This window comes from Oryctolagus cuniculus, chromosome 1 (assembly GCF_051225735.1).
Source record: "Oryctolagus cuniculus isolate XC-2025 breed Fujian yellow rabbit chromosome 1, ASM5122573v1, whole genome shotgun sequence".
NCBI classification, from domain to species: domain Eukaryota; kingdom Metazoa; phylum Chordata; class Mammalia; order Lagomorpha; family Leporidae; genus Oryctolagus; species Oryctolagus cuniculus.
Window position 1 is genome coordinate 135,624,341 of NC_142867.1, and position 21,000 is coordinate 135,645,340.

The following is a 21,000-nucleotide window of genomic DNA, read 5'->3' on the forward strand; positions in this document are numbered from 1 at the left end:
TGCCTCTATCTGTAACTGTGTCTTTCAAATAAATAAAATAAATCTTTAAAAAAACAAACAAGTAAAAAAAAACCAGAGAAACCTCTGTGTGAGAGGCTTCACCTGATAACTAAATGTTGACAAGAAGTAGGAGCTGTACTCAGGAGGTTTGCTCCTCTCCACTGTTTTACTAGTCGCAACCAGAATTGCTTTTGAGTGTGCACTGTGCACACGTCATTGAGCCTCTAATCTCCCTCTGTGCTTGTATTTCCAGCATGAATACCTTCCAGTGTGCCCCTGAATTTCAGAGCAATCAATTGCTCCAAGAGATAAGCGTCCTTAAAATGTCATGAAAATACATAGTATGAAAAAATCTGAGCATCGATTTCAAAAATTTTTTGTACCAAAACAAACACACCTTGTAATTCCATTTTTTCACAAATTGTTTGAAGTCTCCTTGTACAGTCAAACACTCCATTAATGGTAAAAATTAGGGTGTAATTCCAGTTAACTGAAACCCTGGTTGACTTATTCACTTTGGCTAGGACCTTCCCAATGGGCTTTGGATCACCTTCCAGACTAGAGTTTATGTCCAATGGAACATTCATGAATATTCCTTGCAAATGAACATCAGCTTTTCACTGTTGGGTACTGTACACTGTGATCCAGTAACACGAGTTGGCAGCTGCTTTTGTGACTAAGTCTCCAAGAGGAGCTTAGCTTTTGTTATTTTTCTCTTTCACCTAGAAAAGGGAACTCAGAAGTGATAGGAATTTAGGTTTTGATAAAACAAACTTCAGAGGGAATTTTGGGCCCCTGTTTTGAAGAAGGAGTGTATACCATTTTCAGTGAGCTTGTCGAGCTTCTTAATTTGTGCTACAGACAAAGGGAGAGAGAAGGGCCTGGGGATGACACAGATTTCTATCAGAACCAGACTCTGGTGAGGGGACCGCTCTAGGAAGCCTGTGCCAGGGACGGGTGGGTACAGCAAGTTGTATGATGGGCACCATGGAAGGACTTTGGTGGGAGGTCCATGGGTATGATGGAAGGACTTTGGTGGGAGGTCCATGGATATGATGGAAGGACTTTGGTGGGAGGTCCATTTGGCTGGAGCCATCTGAGGCAATGTTCAGTGGAAATAAACCACTTTCCTGGTCTTGACTCAGAAAAGGATCTAATACATAGAGTATTTCCTTATATTCAGGGCATTTGCATAATGGTCAAGTCTTTACAGAATCCACTATGCAACTGAAAAATAAAATTTAGCACAGTTGAGGGTGTGGCTGTGAACAAGGTGTGTCACTAAGCTGATTCTTCCCATGATTTGAATGAATTTCTCGTTTGCAAGTTCTGGCACTTTCCTGCACTGCTAGGAATGATAACTGGAAAACGGGTGTTCTGGAAGGCGTGGACATTCTCTTCTCTGTCTCAGCTCCAGCTTTTCATAACGGGGGATTTAGTGGGAGAGTTTGCGGCTGTGTTCCGGGAGTTGTTCACATTTAAGAAATGGAAAGAGAGAATTGAAGTGTGAATAATTTACAGTAAAGAACTATTCCATGCAGGGCATAATTATCAGGATAACATCAGTGTAAGTAACAAGAAAAATAGCTGACAAAACATATGTGATCACACCACAACTGGTGTGAGAGCCATTTTCTGATCTTCTAGAAGCTTCAGGATCCTTCTGAACGGTGACAGAACTGTGGTTTCTGGTGGGCCTTGGTTACAAAACTTCCATATGGAACCTTAGTTACATTCCAGTTATTGTATTCAATCTCCACTTTGGAGATTAACAGCTGACTCCCACTGTTAGGAAACATGCCTTTAGAAGGTTAGCGTGGAAGAGATTTGCTGTATCATCACTAAGCCCATTTATTCTTCCTGGATACGTAGCTAAACTGTCATTCCAAGCCCACCTGCTTCCATTAGGAGCTCTTTGCCCAGTGCAATAAGAAATGGTGCGTGCCACTCCAGGACTGACCCAGCTCCTGTTCCGCTCAGTTTGTTGCATCTCTTCCTCATTCTTTGAAGTTGGCTGATACTAGAATAAACCTGTATTGGGTATGGAATGGACATGGCATGGAAGCTCCTGGAACCCTGAGCCATCGTGGAGGGCCCAGGGATGCACTCAGCCGGGAATATGAGCTTCTGCCTATGCATAGTGAGAAATAAAGTTTTTGGGTTAGGCTACTTTGAATTTGGAGTAATTTCTTAGAGTATTTAGCGTATCCTGGCTAGTCCATTGAGCTACACACACCACTGTCTTAATAAGCATTCATTATCCATCAGTTCCTAAAGGCAGGTGACTCTCAGCTCGCTTAATGTAAGGGACAGTTCTGAAATAGGAGATTGTTAGGAATGACAAAGGTGCTTTTCTTCCTGGGATGCTTGATTTAGTTGCTTCTGGGGGCATTGGATTAGTCAGTGGTTGTTTAAATGCAACCCATTTTGGAGGGAAGGAGATGGGCTAGCTTGGGTTTTCAATGACGTGCAACATGTTGCAAGGTGTGGCATCAATGGTACTGCTAGTATTGGTAAATGTGCTACAGTTTCTTAATTTTTTCAAGTTTTTTATTTTGGAATAATTACAGACTCAGAGGAAATTGCAAAGAAATGTGCCAGGAAGTTTCAAGGACCCTGCTATTCTGTCTTCCCAAGATCAACATGGAAACCAAGATGTTGACGTTGGTACAATCTACAGAGCTGATTTAGATTCATGCACTGTGTGTGTGTGCATTTGTATGCAGTTCTGTTGTTAGGGTCGACCGCCCGAAAAACGTCACCAAGAGACGTCTCTTATGCAAACAGCAAGGGGAAGCTTTATTGATTATCCAGCATGCTGGGGCTGTCTGATCATACAAGAGCAGAGCAGCCCCGAATAACCAAAGGTTAGGGTTTATAAAGGCAAAAACCACAAAACCGGGAAGGGGGGAATACACGGTTGCTATGCACGGTTGCTAATATCTTACAGTCAGCAATTATGGTCTTAAGACATAGACAAATCACATTTTCATTATTAGCTCAGGTAACCCAGGTGCAACCTTTTTATTTTTAAGCTTGAGCAATCATGCTAGGGGGTTATTGTGCGTTGCCAAGGGTGATGTAGTGCACTGCTATTGTCCGACTATTTGAGATCATAGTTTCAGACCAGAGTCTCATGGTGTGGGGGTTGCTTTCCCAGAATGCAGTCTCAAGTGCTCCAAAATGGAGTCCCTACTGTCAAGGTGCTACTTTACTCTGTCTTATTTTTACAGCTGCACCAGGAAGGTTTAAACCTGTAAGCTTAAGCTTAACTTTTTACACCCGCACATATACAATTTTAACTCTTCACTGTCACATGTGTAGCTTCATGTAACTGCCACTTACAATCATAAAAAAAGAACTATGCTGACCTAGAAAACTTCCTCGTGCAAACCCTTCAGTCTAACATCCTTTCTCCAGCGGTCTCTCTTACCAATCGCTAATCTGTTCTCTACCTCTCTATATAATTTTACTTTCAGAATATTATATAAATGTCATCATATAGCATTTGACCTTTTGTGATTGGCTTTTCTCACCTGGCATAATTCCCCTGAGATCTGTAATTAGCCAGGGTCTTCAGAATAACAGAATCAACAGGGGAGAGATTGACTATGACAATCGCAGGCAAGAAGTCCCATGATCTCCTGTTTTCCAACAGGAGGCCCAGGAAAACTGGTAGCGGAGTTTTCCGTCCAAACATGAAAGCCTGAGAAACAAGGGGCAAATGGTGTCAGTCCCAGGCTGAGTGAAGGCCCCTAAACCAGAGTGCTGATGTCCAGGGCAGGAGAGGATGGAAGCTGCAGGGAAAGGGGAGGGGGAGAGGGATGGGGAGGAGGAGGGAGTGCGAGATGAAGGGGGGAGAGAGGAAGAAGGAGAAGAGGGGAGGAGAGGAAGTAGGAGAGGGAAAGGAAGGGGAGGGGGGAGGGAGAGGGATGGGAGGAGGAGGGAGTGGGAAAGGGAGGGGGGAGAGGAGAGAGAGTGGAAGTGGCAGAGGGAGGGAGGTGGGAGAGGGAAAGGAAGGGGAGGGGGAGGGGAGAGGGAGAGGGATGGAGAGGAGGAAGGAGTGGGAAAGGGAGAGGGAGGAGGAGATGAGAGGGAGTGGAAGTGGGAGAGGGAGTGGAAGTGGGAGAGGGAGGAGGGAGTGGGAGAGGGAGAAGAGGAAGAGCCCCAGCTGCTCCACTTCCCACCCCGCTCCTTGTTAATGCACCTGGCAGAGCAATGGAAGATGGCCTCTGCACCCATGTGGGAGACCCAGAGGAAGCTCTGGGCTCCTGACTTTGGACCAGCCCAGCTCCAGCCATTGCAGCCATTTGGGGAGTGAACCAACAGAGGGAAGATTGATCTCTCTCTCTCTCTCTCTCTCTCGCTCCCCGCCCCCCCATAACTCTGCCTTTCAAATGATTGAGTGCAAATGTGTGAAATTTCTTCTGGAATTTATATTTTGTCATATTGGTCTATGTGTCTGTTTTTAAGCCAGTAGCGTATAGTAGCGTGATATTTTGATTTGTAGTAGATTGTATAATTAGGTGATGTGATGCCTGCAGCTTCACTCTTTCTTCATCAAGGTTGCTTTGGCTGTGCAGGGTCTTTCATGGTTCCGTGCAAATTTTAGGATAATTTTTTTTCTATTTCTGCAAACAATATCATTGGAATTTTGATGGGGATTGCAATGGATGTGCAGAATGCTTTGGAAAGCACGCATAGTTTAACAATATCAGTTTTTCAAATCCATAAGCATAGGATGTGATTCCATTCACTTTTGCCTTCTCCAGTGCCTTTCATCAGTGTATGGCTCTTTTTAGCTCACTGGTTATATTTATTGCTAAGTATTTTTTAAGTTGTTGTAAATGTCATTTTTTTAAAATTTATATTTTGGATAGTTCCTTGCTAGTGTATAAAGATGCTATGGATTTTGTATGCTGATTTTGTATCCTGCAACTTTACTGAATTTATTAGTTTCTGGTTTTTTTTTTTTTTTTGGTGGAATCTTTACGGTTTTCTGTATATCAGATAATATCATCTTCAAACAGAGATAATTTTACTTCTGTTTTGATTTGATTGTTTTTTTATTTCTTTTTCTTGACTAATTGCTCTGGCTAGGACTTCCAGTGCCATGTTAAATAGAAGTGGCAACAGTGGACATTCATTGGGTAGGTGTTTGGCTGATTGGTTAAGTTGTTGCTTGGACACCCAGACACCATATACCCATAGACCAAATACCAAGTCCCGGCTCCTCCACTTCCAATCCAGCTATCAGCTAATGTGCATACTAGGAGGCAGCAGATGAAGGCAGAAGCACGTGCACCCAAGTGGAAGACTCAGACTGAGTTCCAGGCTTCTGGCTTGGATCTAGCCATCCCTGCCTGCTGTAGGCATCTGGTGAGTGAACCAGTGGATGGAAGATCTCTCTCTCTCTCTCTCTCTTTCTCTCTCTGCTTTTCAAAAAAAAAAAAAAAGCAAATAAATAAGTAAAAATGTTTGAAAAAAAGGAGTGGAAATCCTTGTCTTGTTTCTCATTTGAGGAAAAGCCTTTAACATTCTACCCTTGAGTGTGATGTTAGCTGCGGATTTAAGCTATACGGTCTTTATTGTGTTCAGATACATTCCTTCTATGTTTGATTTGTTGATATTTTTATTATGAAGTGACGCTAAACTTTGTCAATTATTTTTTCTGCATCTGCTGAGATGATTGTATGATTTTTGTCCCTTACACTGCTAAAGTGGTGTATCACATTTACCGATTTCTATACCTTAAGCCATTCTTGCATTCCAAAGCTAAATCCCACTTGATTACAGTGAATGATCCTGTAATATGTTGTTGAATTGATTTGAAAGTATTTTGATGAGGATTTTTGCAATTGTCCTCAATAGAGATGTTGGCCCCCGAGCTTTCATTGATTAATTTGTGATATTTAATGACTTGTCAATAGATCTAGGATAGTTACTAGTTTTGGGTTACTAGGTCCCATTGCTGTAATGGACCCACGTGCTAGCTTGTGGAAGGGAAAGACAATGAAAATCTCTGCGAATTACATTATGACATAGGGCTGGAGATTTTATGTATCCCTGGGGTAGAACCAGAAAGGAATATTGCTGTCCTTACCAGAGAAAACCGAACTGCTTCTAGCTAGCTAATGGACGAGGACACAGAAAAAGGAATTTATCACATCAGTAGCTACATATCAGGTATTTGAGTACGTATTAATTTTCATAAGTCATGAAACCACATCTGATATGGAGGCTTCGATTGGAGTCACCACCTGTGAAGCTCACAACAACTCATTATCATTTTCTAAACCCCAGCTGTCTTCTGTTGGGGTCGAGCAGGAGAGCTGAAGAGGAATGTTGTGGGGATCACACCCCTGCATTTCCAGTCTTTGATGGCAGCACTAATCTCTCAGTGCCTCTTGGAGTGCAGTATTGCTTCTGATGTATTGCTTACCAGGTAGAGACAGTCCAATCACTTCTATTTGGCCTCTCCTACCTTAATAGCTCTGCGTCCACAGGTCAGGGAAGCAGTTTTGGGATTCTGCCACCTGCTAAGTATGTCTGTTCTAATCATGTTTCCTGGAACTGGGGGAATTACCACGGGACAGAGACTGTGAAATGGACCCGAGCTTAAACTCTGCCGACCACCTGACTTCGATGAGCCCTTTCTCTGACTGATCGGTCTCTTTAATATTTTGAGCCCTCTGGAATTGGTGTCATTTTTAGAGAGTCAATGTCCCTGAAATATTTGAGACTATTACCTTGTGGAATCATATGGTTCCTGAATTTTTGAGACTGACTTTTGTCACTCAGCATAATTTCCTTGAGGTCCATATGAGTCATGTCTATCAGTGGTTTATTCTTACATAGATAGAGCACATTTTGTTTAATCAATCATCCACTGAAGAAGTTAGGACTGTTATCAATTTTTCGCTGTTACGAATAGAGCTGCCTTGAACATCCATGTACATGTTATTTTGTATATGAACATACAATATAAATAGAGGTATAATTTTCCCTAAGATTAAATTCCCAAAGTGTAATTTCTAGGCTATACAATAAATGCATTTTTGGATTTGTGTATTACCAAGGTGCATTCCAAAGTGCCTGTGCCACTTTACATTCCTATATGTTCCACAAATCTAAGAGTGACCTAATTTCTTTGCATCCTTGCTAACATTTGAAGTTATTGCTATTTCTTCCTTGTGCCATTCTCAAATGTGTGTGGTGATATCCCTATTGTGGTTTTAATTTTCTCTAATGGTGAATTATGTTGAATATCTTTTTTATTGCTTATTTGCTACCTACATTTCCAATTCAGTGAAATAGCTGTTCATGTTTGGGTACATTTTCAAATTAGACTTTTTTTTTTATGTTGAGTGTTGGGAGTTCTTTGTGTAATCCGGATATAGGTTCCTTTGTTGATTATGTGATTTGAAAATATGTAATTTAATTTCACAATTTATAACTCATGCTTGGAATAAGATCTTCCTCAGAACAAGTATTTTACATTTTTATGAGGTCCAATTTATCATTTTTTGTGATGGATTATCTTTTTATGTGAAATATAGTAACTCTTCATTTAGCTCTACATCTCAAAGATATATGCTTTTTTTTCTCCTCAATATTTTATAATTTGAAAATTGACATTTAAGACTATGATTCATTTTGAATAAATTTTTGTGTAAGATGTGGGGTTTATGTTGAGCTTCCTCTGACTGTCCAATTGTGTGAATGCTTTTTGAGAAAGATCAGTGAACGTTACCGTCCATGCCACTCCCTTTACCTGTGTTTTCATACACCTTCTTGAATGAGAGACAAGGAGGCGGGATGGGATCCAGCTATGATATCTATGCACCTGCAATAAAATTTTGTATCAAGGTGGGGGAGGGCCTTAAGTAAATAACCACAGGCCAGATGTGGTCTGCAGACATATCTGTCCCACAGGGACATTTTTAAATAATATTTTGAGCTAGCTCAAAGTGAAAAGCTCCTGTACAACTGCAGATGGATGAATTCTCTGTGACAGCCAGAAGAGTCAGGGATAGAAGGCCCACATCCCCACCTGCTGTCGCTGCGCGGGGTGAGCTGTTCCTCCACGTGGAGCATGTGTCTGCGGCCTGCTGTGGTCTCCACCAATCCCTGCTGACACCTCAACACAAAGGCCCTTTCCAGTGCCATCTTTCTTCTTGTTACTTGTCCAGCATTCTGGTTTTCTAAAATTTGTTTTATTTATTTGAAAGAGTTACAGAGAGATGTAGAAACAGAGAGAGAGAGAGGAGAGAGAGAGAGAGAGAGAGAGAGAGAGAGAGAGAGAGAAAGGTTTTCCATTTGCATTTGCTGGTTTACTCCCCAAATGGCTGCAATGGCCAGAGCTGAGCCGATCCAAACCCAGGAGCCAGGAGCTTCTTCCACGTCTCCCACGTGGGTGCAGGGGTCCATGGACTTGGGCCATCTTCCACTGCTTTCCCAGGCACATTAGCAGGGACTGGAAGTGGAACAGCTGGGACTCGAACCGGCATCCATATGGGATGCCAGCACTGAAGGCCTCAGCTTTAACTCATTGTGCCACAGCATTCTTGTTTTAGTTGCCCAGTGCTTATTCCTAAATTCTTGTTCCTGTTTGGAGCTCTCTTTATTCCCTTTAGACTTTTTCAGTTTCGACTATCCCAAGTTTCTCTTCTCTGCCTGTGGCTCTTTCTTTCCTTTTTCTTCTATTTCCCATACTTCTCTCCTTTGTTTGCTCTTTCTAAGCTTATTGACTTAAGCCCAACTTAACTTAGGCAGATGTTAGGTGTCACCAGGGAGTGGCCTATCCCTGGGTGTTCTCGGGTCCTGTGGGATCTTGTCCCCATAAGGCTTCCAGGCAAGGGGAAGTTCTGGCCTGCAGCGTGTCATCTGTGAGTGGCTGGTTACCAACACAGAGGTGGTGAGCAAGGTGCAGAGAATACCCACAAGTCTGGTTTTAAACCACCTGTCATGCCTTAGTTTTGAGTGCTCACCCTTCTGAGTTGGGTCACTGAGCCTCGTCATAAAACTGTGAATAGCTGCATTTGAACTGTAATTACACCAAGTCACACTTGGAGTCATTGAACAAATTTGGCTTTCAACTCAAGGATGATTCACTGTATCCTGGACAGGGGACGCCAAGAAAGAGTAGCACCACAGGATGGGGAATTTCGGAAGCTTCTGGGAAAACCTAGGTCAGAGGACATCAGAGCTGGACACCAAGGCCTTCTTCTCCAACATGCACAAGCAAATTTGATTTCAGAAGCAATGACCGTGACAAGGACACTGTCTTGAGCACAAGATGGCAGTCTCCCTCTGGCTTCACTCCCTCACCCCCACCCCCACCCCACTCCCACCATGGTTGGCTGCAGAGAAGTGATAGGAAACAGAGTGGAAACAAAACTGCTTGTGTTGCTGAGAAATATGGCAAAAGTAAACAGCAATCAAGAGGAGTGATGAGGGAAAGAAGGAGATTAAAAATAAATGCAAGTGTTTCTGTGTTAGGTTTTGCTTTGTTTTCACATTTGGCTCTACTCATAGACTAAAGTCTCCTCTCATCTAAAAACGTCTCTTGCGTTTGTTTAGGATTTGATGTAGAACAATGACCTAGAAAATGCAGGGGAGGTGGAAAGAAGTGGACACAGCATCTGCACTAGGGGGAGGTAGGCAAGGGGCCCAGGTTCTCAGATGCAGAGAATCTTGGGCTCGGTTGTAATGACCTGATTACAGTGTTCTTATGAGAGGAAGAATAATGGAGAATTTCATTCTTCTTGCAAAGACCTATGCTGAACTCTAGCAAATATGTAGACAGGATTGCATAGGTAGTTATAAGAAAGAAGCGTTTTCTAACTCTGTCATCTATTATCAATCAATCATCATTATCATCAGTCAATCAATCAATCATTATCTATCATCAATCACTATCATCAGTCAATCCATCAATCATTATCTATCATCTGTCATCTGTCTATATCATCTCTATCTATATCTCTGTCTCTATCTATCTATCTATCTATCTATCATCTATCTCAACTCTCTCATAGCCACAGAAAACTACACTGGCACACCTTAATGTCTCCAAAGACAATTATATCCCAGGAGAAAAAGAAAGACAAAGAAGAAAATCCAACTGAGCAAGAAGCTCTCTGGCCGGCGCCGCGGCTCACTAGGCTAATCCTACGCCTGCGGTGTTGGCACACCGGGTTCTAGTCCTGGTCGGGGCACCAGATTCTGTCCCGGTTGCCCCTCTTCCAGGCCAGCTCTCTGCTGTGGCCAGGGAGTGCAGTGGAGGATGGCCCAAGTGCTTGGGCCCTGCACCCCATGGGAGACCAGGAGAAGCACCTGGCTCCTGCCATCGGATCAGCATGGTGCGCCAGCCGCGGCGGCCATTGGAGGGTGAACCAACGGCAAAGGAAGACCTTTCTCTCTGTATCTCTCTCTCACTGTTCACTCTGCCTGTAAAAAAAAAAAAAAAAAAAAAAAAAAAAACTCTCTGAATTCTCTAATGAGACACCGAAGGCAGCCCCTCAAATTGTGTCAAAAATACCAAAGCAAAGGAAACTGGCCAGCTGCTGCCTGGGGGAAAGAAAGGGCATTCTGCGCTCTCCACCTCCTGTGCTCCAGACAGGCAGGCAGGGCAGGGAGGATTCTGCGCTCTCCACCTCCTGTGCTCCAGACAGGCAGGCAGGGCACGGAGGACGCTCCTCCTCTGCGTGCTCCTTCTTCCTTGCTGCAAAGTGCGGGCTCCCAGACACTCCCAGTTCTCGCTGACGAGGTGTGAAGCCTGCACTGCACAGCCTGCTTCACGTAAGAATGGGGCTCTCTGAGGCACCTTCCCGCACTGGGAGGCAATCGCCTTCGTGTAAAGACGGTTTCAGACTTCAGGCTCTGCCCCTTCACAGACAGCATCCAGTCATTCGCTCATTCTAGAACCTTCTGAGACAGGAGACGCTTGTCAACACCATCCCCATGTGTTTCCTGCAGGTCCAGCAAAGCAAGCTGACGACCTAAAATCCCCTGGTGCTTCTGATCCAGCAACAATCTTGTGATTTGGACACTGTTTATTCCATTATTTAGAGAATCCAGAGGTCAACACGTCAGAACATTTATTCACAAACTTCAAAGACTATTATCCAATCCTCAAAGCACAACCTCCCCAAAACTAATTTTCATTAACGTAAACTTGAAAAAATGTGCCACTTAGTACTTTTTTTTTTTTTTTTTTTGACAGGCAGAGTGGACAGTGAGAGAGAGACAGAGAGAAAGGTCTTTCTTTGCCGTTGGTTCACCCTCCAATGGCTGCTGCGGCCGGTGCACTGCGCTGATCCGATGGCAGGAGCCAGGTACTTATCCTGGTCTCCCATGGGGTTGCAGGGCCCAAGCACTTGGGCCATCCTCCACTGCACTCCCGGGCCATAGCAGAGAGCTGGACTGGAAGAGGAGCAACGGGGATAGAATCCGGTGCCCCGACCGGGACTAGAACCCCGTGTGCCGGTGTCGCAGGCAGAGGATTAGCCTATTGAGCCACGGCGCCGGCCGTATTTTGTTTTTATGATTATAGAAACTACCCCTTTAATGGAAAGCAAGTGAGGGTTAATTCATTATGTAAATACAGGAAAGGATGTGCATAGAGAAATCCGACAGACAAGGAAAAGATTTTATGGCTGGTGCAAATGAGGTAGCTATACTTCCCATTGCCTTGTTAAAAACTGCCCAAATATTAATGAGCTGTAGGTGGGGAAGCTCCTTTCTGCTGGGGACCATTTGGATATTTATAACATCACTTGCAGACCATACGAGGTTATCAGCTTATAAGTTACCCTGCTTCAGATTTATTAAATTTCAAGTTCCATGTTCAGTTGCCTTGGCAGGATCAGACCGAATGGCTTCGTGGGCCTTGTGTGTCCCCTGGCCTGGATGTTAACCACCCCTGCAATAGCAGTTTTGCTCCACTTTGCAATTCTGAAGGGCAGGAGGGCAGGCAGGAACGGAGGTCATTCAATGGCATTCCGACTGTGGATGGGCTAGTCTGGTGGAGGCAATGCGCTTGGTTCCCACGCAGGGTGTCTAGAGAGCTGTTTGGAAGGCTGGGCTTCGCGGGGGTGTCCAGCAGCACGTGACTGATCCAGCTTCCAAGAGAAACACTTCAGTGCCCAAGGCAGAAGCTGCAACTTGCTTTCAGACCTGAGCTCCCAAATCACTCAGTGATACCTTTGCTACTTTGTAATGAGCGTACTTCAAAAATTCCACAGCAGCATTAAAGGAAAACACATTCATTTCAGTGCAGAAAAAAACCTGAAACGCACACATACACAGGGTCTTCAAAAAGTTTATAGAAAAGATATATTAAAAAAAACTATGCATGGATTTCAGAGAGGTTTTGCACCAATATAAATTTATCTTTAAATTTCACTTTTTTAAAAAAGATTTATTTATTTATTTGAAAGTCAGAGTTAAACAGAGAGAGAAGGAGAGGCAGAGAGAGAGAAGTCTTCCATCTGTTGGTTCACTCCCCAAGTGGCCACAATGGCTGGAGCCGCTTCGATTGGAAGCCAGGAGCCAAGAACTTCTTCTGGGTCTCCCACGTGGGTGCAGGGGCCCAAGCACTTGGGCCATCTTCCACTGCTTTCCCAGGCCACAACAGAGAGCTGGATTGGAAGTGGAGCAGCCAGGTCTCAAACCAGTGCCCATATGGGATGCTGGCACTGCAGGCGGTGGCTTTACCCGCTACGCCACAGCACTAGCCCCTAAATTTCGCTTTTATGTGTACTTTTTTAAAAAAGCACTCTGTTTGGGTTGATGCAGTCACAAACCAACCCAGGTTCAAGGGGAGGACACATAGAGTCCACTTCCCAAAGGGAATGGTGTCAAAGATTTTGCAACCATGATTTGAAACTGCCGTACTAATTTCATAGGCAGGTGAACTTAAGTTTTAAGCCATGAAAATGATTTGCCCAAAAACACCACAAAAACTGCAAAGTGCATAACCCTGACTACAACTTGTGCCTAACGATATCGATTGAAAAGTGGAGACTATGAGGCTGGCGCTGTGGTGTAGTGGGTGAATCTGCCATCTGCAGTGCCGGCATCCCATTTGAGTGCCAGTTCGAATCCAGGCTGCTTCACTTCCAATCTAACTCTCTGCTATGGTCTGGGAAAGCAGTGGAAGATGACCCAAGTGCTTGGGCCCCTGCACCTGCGTGGGAGACCCGGAAGAAGCTCCTGGCTCCTGGCTTCAGATCTGTACAGCTCCGGCCATTGCGACCAATTGGGGAGTGAACCAGCGGATGGAAGAGCTCTCTGTCTCTGTCTCTCTTTCTCTCTCTGTGTAACTCTGACTTTCAAGTAAATAAAGAAATCTTAAAAAAAAAAAAAGGCAGGAAAGGGAAGATTATTGCTAAGATTATGCCCAGGCATGGGCATGAGTGCTCAGTGGTTTCTATTTTATTTGATTTGCTTTTTTTTTTTTTTTCCAAGAGAAAAGAGGTTTTAGGCAAAGCCACTAGGGAAGAAAAAAGTTACTTTTTTAAGTTTTAAAGCTTTTTTGTTGGTTTTAGAATAGCAGACAAATTTTGCCATTCATGAAATGATCTATATGTTCATTAATAAAGCTCAGGTAAAGAGGATGGCTTTGAACTTGACTGCAGTGGTCAGTGTGGAAGGACGACCTTTGTGTATTTCCCAAGGAAAGAGAGGAAGGGTGTTGGGTGTCACCTTTGAATTGCTCATTGCTTTGTCTGGCTCGATTTGAAGTTCTAGTTAGAAAGCAGGGCTCAGCATTGCTAACTCCCCTGGTGTCAGTTCTTTCTTCTCTTGAATAACAGAATTTCTCACATCACACTTCTCAGAACTCTTGGTCACACCTGATAAATAACTATTATTTCCCAACACTCCCCTCCTTTGAAGTGGCTGTGTGATCTTTAAGTTCTTGCCAGAAAAATATGAGTGGATGTTGTGATGTAGACAACTTACATATCATTTCCTTAAAAGAAAGTTCCTGGACCTTCATTTCAGTTCCTCTGTTCTTCCTGTAGGCTGCGGAGTCAGCCTGGACCTTGAAGTCCACCCTTAGAAAATAGCAAAGGATCAAGCTGGAAGGAGGCTGGAATTCCAGACAATGCCAGGGAGTGATAGTCCTGGATCTGTCCTGGAACACGACACTGAATGGTGACACAAGAAAGAAAGAAATCTACTTGTTTGAGCTACTGTATTTGGGGCACATCTTTATGGAAACAGTGTAAAGTTTATTACAGAAATGGAAGAGTTTAGGAATACAGGCGTCCAACAGTGGTGTCCCCCTTGTTCTTCCAGTGCAAATCACAACTTCAGAAGAGAAGACATGGGGACAGCAGCACTGGCTTATGAAAACCACGAAGAGCAAGAACAAGGTTCAGGCATCAAGAAGATCAGCTCTAAGTGGAAATGAGCTGCAGGTGATTCTGATCAACCCTGATTCTGCCCCCTGGAAGCCTCCTTTCTTTGGAATGGTTCCACTTTGGTCATCGGTGACAGCATCGCTAAGAGTCCCTAGGACTTGACAGGCGGGGAGATCAGGCACACCTACCAGAAGAAGAATGTAGAAACTCACAAGATCGAGGTGGCAGTAGAGACTGAGAAGTCTAAATGTGGGATGCTGAGTAGACTCCTATAGGTCTTGGGCATTGAGGAATGGATTACGTTTTTTTTTTTTTTCCCTTGAGGAAAAGTAGAGAAAATCCTTTGTCTATATGTCTCCAGAAAAGAATATTGATTAGAGAGAGAAGGGAAATTCTAAAATATAAAATTCTGGCCATATAGATATGGATGATACCCATGAATAAGAAATTTCTTTATTTAACTTGATGGTGGATTGTGGTGTGGAAGAAGGTAGAAAGTAGAGTTATAGCCAAGTTGTAAACACAGTAGCATAGCATCTCTCTCTCTCTCTCTCTCTCTCTCTCTCCCCCGCTGTCTAACTCTATCTGTCAAATAGAGAATAACTAACTCTATCTGTCAAATAAAAAATAGTTTATGAAAACAGGGGCAGGAGGACTGAAGTCCAGAATGCATTAAAACTAACACACAGAGAATAACCACTAAGGACTATTTGAGGGAGTCTTGGAAGGAGAAGAAGGATGACGAGCTTGGGGCAGATGACGAGATGTTAACAAGATCATAGAGAAAAGGCAGTATTATTCAACACTCATTCTGTGTCCTTCTCTGTTAAGGGAAAAGGATATTTCCATTGGAAATTGTAGAGATAATGTGGTTAATCTTAGTTAAGTGAGACCATGGAAAAGCTCATAGCTTATTTAAAAAATTGAAAAGATACATTACTGGCTCGCTTATGTGACCAGGCGATAACTGTTGGTACTACTTAGGGAAAGACAGCACATGGAAGAAGAGAAATTGTCTCAATTTTCCAAAAAGGAGCAAAGTTGGATTCCAGAATGTACCTCAATTACTATTTGTTCTATTTCTATCCACTCTCTTCTGCTTGCCTACTCTGTTCTTCCTCTTTCTGAGATATCTGGCCCAATCCTCTGCCATTAGTAGATAGTGGAGTGGGTGCAAAATTGGCCAGGTGCATTGTGACTGATTTTCACTAGGCTAAAGCATAAAGGAAAAATTCCATCCAAGACAAGCTGGTGCACCAAGTTCCAAAAGGGAGATTGAGAGAGATCACTTGATGAAGCTGATACTTAAAGGTTAGAGAACTAGGGTTTGAGAAGTTAATGGGACCACAGGAAGAAGAAATAAAATCACAGGCAAAATAACTTGAACGTGAGTGCTATGTTGACACAAAGGTGGGATAATAACAGGTCTTTGCATAAGGGTTGAGTTATAAGGCAATTGCAAATACAAAACAAACAGAAAAACCCTAGTAAGACAGGACTAGCTTGGTCTTTATGTAATTGGAGGTATGGGGCACAGTTGTCTCAGGCCAAGGGTCCAGGAATACATCATTGTGGAGCTCAGTTTAATGGATTCCTAGCTTGTTCAATAGCCACACTCAATGTAAAGATGAACTAACTTTCTTTCTTTCTTTCTTTCTTTCTTTCTTTCTTTCTTTCTTTCTTTCTTTCTTTCTTTCTTTCTTTCTTTCTTTCTTTCTTTCTTTCTTTCTTTCTTGACAGGGAGAGTTAAGACAGTGAGAGAGAAAGACAAAGAGAAAAGTCTTCCTTCCGTTGGTTCACCCCCCAAATGGCCGCTACGGCCAGCGCTGCGCTGATCCGAAGCCAGGAGCCAGGTGCTTCCTCCTGGTCTCCCATGCGGGTACAGGTCCCAAGCACTTGGGCCATCCTCCACTGCACTCCCGGGCCACAGCAGAGAGCTGGCCTGGAAGAGGGGTAACCGGGATAGAATCCAGCGCCCTGACCGGGACTAGAACCCGGGGGTGCCGGCGCCGCAGGCGTAGGATTAGCCTATTGAGCCGTGGCGCTGGCCAGATGAATTTCTTAGTTAAGGAATGAATGCCAACCTAGATGATATCTCTAGTTAAGTGTTCGAATCTGTCATGTTAAATATTATTTACCTTAGCAGCTCATGACAAGAGCCTCGGGTGATTGCTGAAGTCATAAATAAGAGTGTCAATTGTTAAATCAACAAAAGGAGTCACTGTGCACCTGCTCCTCATGTAGGACCTCTGTCCTTAATGTGTTGTACTATGCGAATTAACGGTAAAACTACTACTCAAACAGTACTCTATACTGTGTGCAGTCTGTTGAAATCTTTACTTAGTATATACTAAGTTGATCTTCTGTATATAAAGATAATTGAAAATGAATTTTGATGAAGAATGGGATGGGAGAGGGAGTGGGAGATGGGAGGGTTGTGGGTGGGAGGGAGGTTATGGGGGGCAAAAGGCCACTATAATCCAAAAGTTGTACTTTGGAAATTTATATTTATTAAATAAAAGTTGAAAAAAATATTATTTACCAAGGACACAGATACACGAAAAGCACATATATTGGTTCTGAAGGTAGAAAATGGAGGAAGAATAGTTAAAATGTTGTATTGAAGATTCAGGTTGTAAAAAGATTACATAGAAAACTGAAAAACTCTCAAAGATTTGGGTCATTGATTGGGTCATTGATTCAAAAGTAATAATAGTGGAGTTATTAAGGAGTTTATACATTGAGCTAATAAAGTGAATAATTTTTCCAGATTAAAAAAGTAATATTAATATTACTTTTATTATTAATATTAACAATATTAATTATGATGATTTATTTAGCATAATATATACATTTAGCATAATAAATACAAAATAGTATCATTTAAACAAATCGATATTAATATTATTAATGAGATATTTTACATTGTCTTTTTGCATTATGTTTGTACTAAACATGTTTTTTATACTTAGAGAACATCTCAATTGGGACTGGCCTCATTTTAAGCACTGATCAGTCCCATGGGCTTTTGGCTACCGTATTGGACAGTGTAGATCTAGAAGGGGTGTGGACCTTAAAGATGGCTACCATGATGATGGAATTTCTGAAAACAGGTAATAAAGAATGGATAAAGTCTCTGGATATGTTTAGGAAGGATATGAGTACACATTTGAATACTGAAAGTTCTGTAACATAGAAAAAGGATTCCATTCCCTCGCACTTTGCAGTGAAGAGGTTAGAACTAGGATCAATGCGTAAACATTATTAGGGAAGCAGATTCAAGCTTACTGTAAAAAGGTAAATTTCTAGTAATTACAGGTGCATAAAGATGGTATTAAGTTTTAAATAACCAACAATGAGCTCTATGCAAGGCATTCTGTTAGATGCCAAGGTTCTAAAGGCAAATAAGAAAATTACAGTCCTCAGAAAGCTGATGGTGGTTTTATGACTAACTTTAATATAGTCTGTAAGGTGCTTATTTCTGCTGAGATAGGTAAGGAGAATTCACTATGAACCACAATAAGAAATGCATTTACAACACAGCCCAGTGCATCCCATAATAAAAGAAAGGTTTCATAAAACAGTATTATTGTTATGTATTTGGTGTTGTTTTATGCTTTTTAGTCTAGTCTGTTTCATTAGAAATATCCTAATAACAACCTACAAAATTGGTCTACTAATGGGTTGCTACTAATGAGTTGGAAGAACATTTGGTTACTAGCTTGTAAAGGTTTGATATGACTTAAACCCTAAGAGTACCCTAGCTGTAAACACTGTTCTTTGCATCAATTGTGACTGAAAATTGGGGTAGAACTGGAAACACTTGACTGCCCCCAGGAAATCTGGGCTACACAGTCACAAATGCATGTTACGTCTTCCAGGGAGGGATAAGTAAACTGTTTTGTGAAAAAAAAAAAAGTCCTTTTGTGATGTCATGGTGTCTTAGGATAGCTCCCAATAAATACAAAGTGAGGCAGGTCTGGGTATTGATATGGACTACTTCCATAAGCCACAAAAATTATCCAGTCAGCCAAGAAACTTAGTCGGATGGATGGTTCAGAGTTAGGGTCACCCAGTATATGATCTTCTAAGAATCTGCCAAATTTTCTCCCATATGGTCTATCTTTTAGATGTTAATGAAAGCTCTGTGAGTCTGTGTTGGCTCAGTGTGTGCTGAGCACCCAAGAGTTACAAGTAGAAGGTTTGGATCTAGGGAAAAAAGGAGGTAAGATGTGACCCTGGATGTGGTCACGGTTCTGCGTGACAGAGTGCACGAACTATGCGGATCGAGTTGAGTTAAATGAAGACTGATGCCAAGCTAGAGGGTGTAGGGTAGGGAAGAGCTGGAAGGTTTCTGAGCAACAGAAGCAGGTATTAGGGTGAAAGCAGCAGGTGCAGGGCTCATCATGAATATTAGTTCCTGGTCCCTTTGTAGCCTGTTGAGGGTTCCACATTCGCCCAGTATGTCTCCATTTTACGGCTGCCAAGCTCTCTAAAGTTTCTTTGCTCTCTGTCTCTCTCTCACTGTCTATAACTCTACCTGTCAAATAAAAAATATATAAATATATAGAGTTCCTTTGCATTATGTCTTCTCCTCAGCATCCTCTGTGAACACAGATACTCTTGGGAAGGTGAAACATGAGGTGGTGAACATTACTTAGAGGGCGAGCATGCTTAGATCCAGGCCTTCGTGCTGAGGGGAAGGGACAGCACTGGATCTGAAGGGAAGAAGAGGAGGGGAAAAAAGGAAAAGCAGACATGTTGCAAGCAAGGACATGGCTAGTCCCAAAGAAACATTTCAAAAATGTTCTAAACCCTCTCTGAGCTTTATAGCTTACTGATGTAGCAACTTTTGTAAATACTTCTTTCCCATACATACACCCACAAACAAGATACATTCTCAAATACTGGTTTCTCTTTGAAGGATCAGACTGTATATCGTCATTCAAGCTGTGTTATTATAGTGGGCATGCCTCCAGGTCAGTACTTGTACATATAGCTATAACTCATTTTAATTGGGCGTGTGATACTCTAAATAATAAAAATAACATAGTTTATTGAGTCATTCCACTATTAATGGCTATTCAGGCTATTTCTAGGTGTGGGCCACTCTCTGTTTTATCTTTTAAACCATGGTTTTCCCAAACATTTATTTTTTAAAGATTTATTTATTTATTTGAGAGGCAGAATTACAGACAGAAAGAGAGAGACAGAGAGGTCTTACGTCTGTTGGTTCACTCCCCACATGGCTGCAATGGCCAAAGCTGCGCCAATCCAAAGCCAAGAGCCAGGAGCTTCCTCCAGGTCTCCCACATGGGTGCAGGGGCCCAAGGACTTGGGCCATCTTCCACTGCTTTCCCAGGCCATCAGCAGGGAACTGGATCAGAAATGGAGCAGCAGGACTCAAAACTGCGCCCATATGGGATGCTGGAGCCGCAGGTGGGTGCTTAACCTACTCCGCCACAGCGCCAGCCCCTTCCCCAAACACTGCTGAGTAACGTTCCATTGGAGTGGTTTGCCCCTCCACCTGTCAATGGGTGTTTGAATCGCTCCCTGTGTTTGTCTATGCCACTCATACAGAAGTCTTTGTCCAGTCATGTGCTTGCATTTATCTTAGGCAATTGATTTTCATTATTGTTGAATTTTGATAGTTCTTCATACACTGTGGACACAAGTCCTATATCAGATAAATAAGTTGCAAATATGCCTCCCATTATGTGGGTTTTCTCTTCATCCTGCTAACGGCGTCTTTAGAGGAGCAAAAATTGTTAAGTTTTATAATATTAAATGCCTATTTTTCCTTTGTGGCTTATGCTTTATTTCTAAATATTCATATTTTGATGCTTTTATAATTGGTATTTTAAAGCAGTTTCTAGTATATAGAACTATAACTGATAAGTAAATTCTCACTTGATAGTTCACTTAGCAGTACGAGTAGTCTTTTTGTAGGTTATATTGGGTTTTCTATATTGGAGATCATCTCTCTGGCTTATGGAGACTCTTCATTCTTTTTCAGTCTAGATGTCTTTGAGGTTCTTTGATTTGTCATGGCGACTAACGTCTCCGTACAATGGTGGAGAAAAATGGTGAAAGTGGCTTTCCCATCTTCCTCTTGTTGTGTGAGGGAAGCATTGTCTTCTTCTTTAAGTATTTTTGTTGGCTGTAGGATTTTTTTGTAGACACCTTTTGTTGGTTGAAGATTCTTTTTTATTTCTCATTTCCTAAAAGTTTTCAGGAATAGATGTTGGATTTGGTTAAATACTTTTTCTATGTCCTTTGAGATGGTCATAGTTTTAGGTTTGTAGTTCATAAATGTGGTAAACTACATTGATTGTTTTTAAGTGTCAAACTAAAATAGAACTCCTGAGATCAACTCTACTTGGCCATGATGTTTTTGGGTATGTGATACACTGTTAGATTCAATTTGCTGAAATTTTGATTAGAATTTTAATATTTAGATTCATAAAAGATATCTTTTTTTTGCAGTGTCTTTATCTGATTTTGGTATCAAAGCAATGCTGGCTCTGTGTAATGAATTGGAAAGTGTTCCTTCTTATTTTCATTTCTGAAAGATTAGATAAACTTAGTATTTTTACCCCCTTAATTGCTTTGTAGAAATTGCCAATGA

At 42.2% G+C, this 21,000-nt stretch overlaps 1 long non-coding RNA gene across 2 annotated transcripts in view; it reads left to right on the top strand.

Moving 5' to 3' along the window:
• The window catches only part of LOC149128650 (uncharacterized), a 58,428-nt gene extending 43,566 nt beyond the window's left edge, over positions 1 to 14,862 (top strand). Inside the window, exon 3 of one of the 2 annotated variants that reach the window (XR_016222325.1) lies at positions 14,308 to 14,862. This is a non-coding gene — a long non-coding RNA (uncharacterized LOC149128650). Of the gene's footprint in view, positions 1 to 9,128; positions 9,300 to 14,307 lie in introns of those variants that run through there. The other variant, XR_016222328.1, reaches the window with a different exon arrangement.
• Positions 14,863 to 21,000: the final 6,138 nt, after the last annotated feature.